The following is a 7,339-nucleotide window of genomic DNA, read 5'->3' as shown; positions in this document are numbered from 1 at the left end:
ACACAAAGATCTCAGGAGCCAATCTTAGCATTTTCACAAGTTAAGCTTTCAGTGGCACAGGAGGACACTTTGTACTTGTTTTATTGTAGCATGTTTGAAGACTTCAGAATCCTAAACCTTGACTGCAAGAATTAAGTAAGATCGATAAAGTGAGAACATCACACTATGATTCTTATTTTAGTCACAACATTTGTTTCTTTACAGGCCCGCTGGCATGGCTAGACACTGGATAAATTACAGGTTTAAAAGCAATTTAGTATTTATCCAGGCGATGGTCATTAGCAGAGGTTTTAGTGTTTGTATTTAGTGTAAAATATTGAAGCATAGGCCTCAAATTTGGTGACCAGCTGGGGCAGGATAGGAACAATAAATGTACGTGCACAAAAGTCTCTCCCCTTCCCTGTCACCAGTCGGCCACAGGAAGAACAGGCCTTACGTTACAGCTACTTCTAACACTTCATTAAGAGAAGACTGTTGGTCTTACCAGGAAACAGCAGATGAGAGAGAGGTTGTCTTTTGTGTCTTACAGCAGTATGTAGTATGCCCTCAGAAATAACGAGGATTTTAGCAATGATGCTGCTTTATTCTTCAAGTCAGCTATGTTTCACTAAGGAACTGTGGGGTTTAGGCATAAGATGTTGAGCATTGAAATGATTGATATGCAATATTGCTTACTCAAAAAAATTGTCAAAATATCAGCCATTCTATGACGGCATATTCAAACTCTAAAAGCCAACTGTTTTATCTTCTAAAAAACGTATAAGCTGAAATTTTTTCCCCCAAAGCTCAGATTTATGCAAAGGGCAAATTTCAAAGTTGTGTTCCATAGTTTGGGAGTGCTGAAGTTTCTCAGGAAAATCAGACACAGTCAGTGTGGACAAAAACTATTTTTCCTGCTCTTGTTCTCAAAAGTGGCTAAAACACTTTATTGAAACTTTAAAAAAACATGGAAAATTTAATAATAAATACTTAAATTCTCAGCAAAACTATAAAGAATTGAAAACAGCATCATTCAGTGGAAGGCATAACGTTCAGCTATATTAGCGGCTGCTTATAACAGGTTCCTATTATCGGCTTTGGGAAAGTGCATAATTTGCATTTTTCCTGTTCCAGATCCGTTTTGTTTGTAGTCTGAAAACCAGCACGCATTTTTTGACTAGTTCCTTGGACACTGAAGTTTGATTTCTGTTTTAAATTAAATTGCAGATCTTTAGCAAAAAAAAATGGAAAGAGCGCATCTCTGAATTACAGAAATATGAACAAGACGTTAACATAGCCTAAAATTCTGGATAGATTCCACTGCCCACACTGCTGCACCATGCACATACCCACAGTCTCTTCAAAGAACGACGCAAGGCAGACAATTCACTTCCTGAGTGTCAATGGGCAAAAGAAGTTCTTCATTTCTGCATTACACTTTTAACAAAGCACATTAGCTACTTCAGTAGGTGACTGCAGCAGGCTTTTGCCAATTAGATTTCAAAATGACTCAGTTTGTGTTCGGGTTTTTTTTGAAGTTTGCAATCTGAACTAGTTTGAGATATATTACTAAGGTGTCTTCAGCATCTCCACCTTCCACAGATCATCTAATGTTTTAAAATACCCATTCTATGGAGGGAAATAAAGTGATCAGTTTTTAGGATTAAAAAATTATTAAAGATTTATTGACTTGTAAGGTATAGTTTTGATCTGATTCTTATCAACATAACTTAGTTTATTATCATAGCACCGAAGAACTCTGGTTAGCAACCAGGTACCCACAAACAGCTTAAGACAAGAGACAACAGATGGATAGAGAAAAATCCTAGGAAACAATGGTAAGACTTAAGTTTTCAACAAACCTGCAGCTTACTCATTTTTGAGGGTTGTTTGGGGGTGTTTTATTTATTTATGAGGATGCCCTAGGTACTTTGACAAAGGGGAATTAAAAAAAAAAGGAAGGTTTTCTGTCAAGTGTTAGGGAAATCTGATGTTCATTTTTATCTCATTCTTAAGTATTTTCTTTAAAGGTGTACTGTCCTCAGTGTAACAGCACACAACTGCCATTTACAAAAAAACAGTTACTTTGTACTTTTTTAAATTTCAGAATCCCACTTTTATTTTAAACACAAATTGACAGACAATAGATAGGTATGTTTTCACTTACAGAAAATGAATCTTTCTTCACATTTCAAGAAATCTTCTCTTTTATTTAATTGCCATTTCCATGTGCCTTTGTGCTTTGGTTCTAGCCAGCTGCTAGAAAGCTAAAGTGTTGCCAAAGAGCATATTTTTGCATTATTTCTGGCCCGCACAGATTTAGGAAATACCAGCAGTTGCACTAAGTCCGTTCTCATGAGAGAGCTAGCACAAGTTTGCAAATCAAAGAGCTTATAATAAGCATCTAAACATTTGTTTGTTTATTCAAACTGCTAAAACTTGGGGAGATTTATTCATCACGAGAGCTGGGTGACATACTATTAAATTTGAATTTCCTCCTTATTTCTAATGGAAAGCCTGGATGACTTATGCACAAAGCAGTTGTAGCTGCTCGTACTGTGTCTGAAGAGGAACAATTTCGGCTCTGTCTCTCCTTAAAAGCATCCCTGTTACTTAGTCAAAAATCTGCAACTACATTTAACAAATGCATTTGCTGCTCTTGTGATATTGCTTAAGCGTAAGGTCTTACAAATAATGGTCCTTCCCTGAAAACCCTAATCCTTCAGCAAGTGTTGAAATGTAAGGTGTAGTGTGGTATCTGGTGCTTGCTTATATCTCAAGTGCTTTCTTGATAATCAGTTGCATATAATTTTTTTAATCAATCAGCTTTATTATCCTTCTTTTACTAGAGATTTAAATTATATGTGGGTTTGATCTAAGATTATTGATATGTATTGTGGGATTTTTTTAATTTAATGTAATACCATTTCTTCATGTTTCAATTTGTAAAATACAAGAATATATAATTGCAAGGTATAAACTTTCACTAAATTATATTACAGAGGTGCTTTAAGAAAAATATGTAAATTATTTAATTTAAATATTTGTTTCATACTTTATCTTGTGAACCCTTTTGTACAGTGAGGAAAGATTTACTTTTATGGGGTAAGGATGATGGGCCTGAAGTCAAAGACAAACTGCTATTTATTCCTGTCTGATCTTTATTACTGTATCACTTGTGAAAAAGTATCACAAATTTTGCAACTTATCAGTGTTTGGTATTGACAAGTGTAACAGAATTTTAAAATACATTTCCATATAGACCATAGACTTCCTCTTGTTTAATTTTAATAAAAGTAAGTCTAGGTGAGGAAGAGCTGTAATCCCAAAATCGAGTTAATATTTTTAAGGTTTTAACTCAAGTTCACCAACATGAAAGATAGTTTATAGAACTAAGTTCGTCTTTGCTTTACAGCACGGTAGTTCGTTTTCCTTAAAAGAGCTACATTCTGTTAGTACTCCATTACTGGTATTTTCTGAGGAACTGACTTGTGGCTTACTAGAAATAACAATGTGTTCTCAGGATTATTTCCTGCTACCTGCACTGAGGTTGATCTGCAGTTTTTATAGATGTGTTTTAAAATATATAATTTGGCAGTGCAAAACAAAATGTTGAAATGCCATTATTGGCTTTTCTATAGGAGTGTTCCCTTCATGATTTTAAGTAGAGATTAATTCAGAATCTGTTCATAGGGATTCTGTGTCCTATGATTCAGGTGTGACAATCTGCGCCTACAGCATTCCTACTAAGGAATCCTGATACAGAACAAAGTTACCTTTTAAAGGTGTACCTTTTATTTTGCTGTAGTGGAAGCACAGCATATTACAAATGTTCCAGCAATGATTTATACTTACTGCATTTTATTTGCCAATAGATAAAATTTTATTTCCCCCAATGGCTGCAACTTGAAATTTTCACTTGATCAGTGTCACCATACAGGTATATTGTCTACTAAGATGTTTGTGTCATATTTGTAAAAGCTCTACTGGACTTTCTTGTGGTAACCTACAGCTACTTCCTTTTCTCAATTTCATAGGCAGCAATGAAAAGAAACCTGTAAAAGGTACTAACAGATAGGTCACTTTACACTGTAAATACATGATATAAATTCATTGTTAGCTAAACCCAGCCTAGGGCGAGGGTGTTTCCTTTTTTGTTTTCTCTAATGTACTTACAGGTTTTCTAAATCTTTTTCGGCTTCTAAAGCTGTTTTGTTTTGTTTTTTCTTGAACTCCTTTATTGTCTTAGTCGATCTTGTCAGATTCCAACGCAAGGATGTTTCAAAACAGAATTGCTATTGCTAGGATCTCAATTTCAGATGAGTTGCCTCTGCCCAGGGGATAGGCTGCGTGCACGAAAGAGATCAGTCTGATTACAGGCTGGGCCTTAAATAAGGACTGCAGGATCAAGCATAAGGTACTCAAAGTTGGTTTTAAGTATTTTGGTATCTTTTCTCAGGTTGGATATGCAGGTACAGTAATCCCCATTGTGGAAAAGACACCAGCCTTATGATCAATGCAAGAAGTTCCATGGCGTTCTTTACACTTGAAAGAAAAAAACATTGGTGGTATGGGAAAATACTAACCAACCGAAATATTGGCAGTGTTGAAGTACTGCATTCTACTCCTACCGCGTAGGAGCGCAATATAATCATTCAAAATCTGCTTGTGATGTGCAACAGGAACCGTAGGAAGGTTAGCAAATCTTCTGGTGGATGATTCATATGCAAATAACCATGTAGAGGCTGTTCAAATCCACACTTCGTTACCTCTGGCGCATTCAGATGCTCTAGGTATATTTTGCCACACGGTAGCGTAGGGTTGCCTCCATGGCGACACAGTGCCTTTGCCCTCCTGTTACTAACGGAGTTGCTGGCGGTGCCATGCGCGTATTCAGACAGGTACCTACGGGCGCTCGGCGGCAGCGCCGTCCGGCAGTCGGTTACGGAGCAGACTGCCGTGGCTCTTCCGCCGGTGGCATTTGTGCAGAATAATGGGAGGGAGCTGCTTCAGATCAAATTCTGCATCCCTCTCCCCTGGGAAATGAATCCTGTGGGATAGCTGGGTATGCGAAGCCATGGCTCCATCTCAGTAGCCACAAATACTTCCCTCTGGTTTCAGAAGTGGAAGAACGTTTATGGCTTTGTTATTTCCTTAGTAAAAACAAATCTAATCAATATTACGGATTTTAACAGGAACACCCCTCTTTTAACTGTTCGACAAAGTCTGTTTTATCAGCTGCTCAGATGAGCTGCATTTCATATTGCTCCTGCTATTTCACAGCTTTTACAAACAATTGCTCTGAATTTTCTTTAGAAATGTAACACAAGAGTTTAATTACATCATGATGTTAAAACCCTTTATCACGTCTTAAATTGTCTGTAATCTGATATGACACAAAAAAGCCCATTTTTGTTAAGGTTGCCAAACCCTAATCACAAGATCTAACAAGTGTTTAATTAAATCAAGATATCAATATTAAAGAGGAAAAAAAAAACCCAGATCATTGTTTCCAGTCACCTATGTTTTTAGGAGTTTTTGGGTACGTTTTATTACAGTGAACACGGAACTTACAAAGAGCAGGCATTTCTTGCAGGGAGTAGTCAAACCTAATTCTCATGGAATGCTTGTTTCCCAGTAAAATACCACTAATTCAAGCCAAGTTCCCAAGTTTCTTTTTGTCAGAACAATGCAAATGACATTTTCAAGAAAGAATGGAAGCCCTTATTTCACAGGGATTTATAGGAAAGACAAAGTCTCTTGCACTTGTGAGTGTAAAAATTACATACAGCTTAATATGATGATGCATTCTCAAATCTTACCAGCCTACTGATCTAGGATGCAAAAACTTGAACTAAACATTTTTCTTCTTTTTTACATTCTGATTTTTTTTCTGTCTCCTTTAAAAAGTAAGAGGTTGAATTCATAGTGTTTGTATAGAGACTGGTAGGAACCTATGTGCTTTAAAAAAAAAAAAAATCATCCTTTAAGACTGAATGTAAACACAGTTAATTTGAAATATGGTTTTGCCTTAATGGTTTTAAAAAAAATAAAAGTATTTTTAAAAGCCAATTTAATGACTTGCGCTGATCTTTTATTTCCAGGAAAGTAATTCACTGTAATGTCATGGTTTTAAAACAAACGTACTTGTTACCCTCTGCTGGCTGCCTCTTGCACGTTAGCCAAAGCAGCTGCCAAGTCTTAACCGAGTCCCTCATTCAATGACCGTGCACGCATGAATAACTTTTATGTACACGAAAGTAGTTCTGTTCTGTGCTCTTCTACAACCACTTACGATCTCAACTGATAGCTTGTGTAAATGTTTGCAGAATCAGGACTGGGGAGTGCAGGGTGGTGGCGCACCGGGGAACGGTGACACCCCTTGCTCCTTCTGCAGTAGTACTAGTGGCATGAACATGTGTTTCGAGCTGCTCTATTGTAACGAAGAACTTGAATGATTTTGCCTTAACCTGATTTGCCTTACTTTGGTATACAAAGCCCTGCTTCAGAAAACACTTAGCTGCTTAACTTTATACCGAGGAGTGATCATGCTGATTTTCAGTAGTGAACAAGAGTGGATAAGCAGCCTTTGATGGGATTGCTGCCCAGATTTTTTTGGGTTAGCATCAAATATCTGTTAACAAATTGTATTAAGTATGTTTACTACATAGTAAGATGTGTGTATTGCAAGGACATTTTAAAGGTGGAATGATATTTGAAGCCTCTTTGAAGTGCTGATGCTTACAGATTTATTGTTGACACACCTTTTAAATCAGGAATGTGTGTGTCACATACATATATACATTGCATATATTTCATCAGTTTGTCTGCTGACCCACCGTCCTGCTGTGTCCTTCCATTCTCATTGATTGTATGACCAGCTTGAGACATTTGTTGAATTCAACAAGCATTGAATGCACTTCTACATGAAGTGTAGCAACTAATTTGATGAGCATGGCTTCAATTAAATCAATTGGGAGGGTATGTCACAGATAATTGTTTTCCTTCAAGAATCCTGGGATTTATTAGGCTGGTAAAAGAGTGCTGAAGTGAAAATTACAGCAGAGGATAAAGAATTGCGTTTCTTCATCAGCTGAGCTCAGGAGCATTGAAGGCCTGATTTGAGCAGCAGAAAGTACTCGGAGAACCTGATGAAACCAAACTGTAAAGGCTGTGCATATCTTGAAGAGTGGGCCTCATGGCTGGGAAGCATGATGGCATTTGGTCTGCAAAGTCACATATATACCAAAACATTACGAAACAGAGATCATAATGCTCGTGTTCAATGGGAATATGGAATACATACGGTTTAACAGCTGGGCACAGATAATAATCCTTCGTCATTCCAGGAAGTACCAAA

Source organism: Fulmarus glacialis, unplaced genomic scaffold, assembly GCF_000690835.1.
Source record: "Fulmarus glacialis isolate BGI_N327 unplaced genomic scaffold, ASM69083v1 scaffold10281, whole genome shotgun sequence".
Lineage (NCBI taxonomy): Eukaryota > Metazoa > Chordata > Aves > Procellariiformes > Procellariidae > Fulmarus > Fulmarus glacialis.
This window is presented reverse-complemented; position numbering follows the sequence as displayed.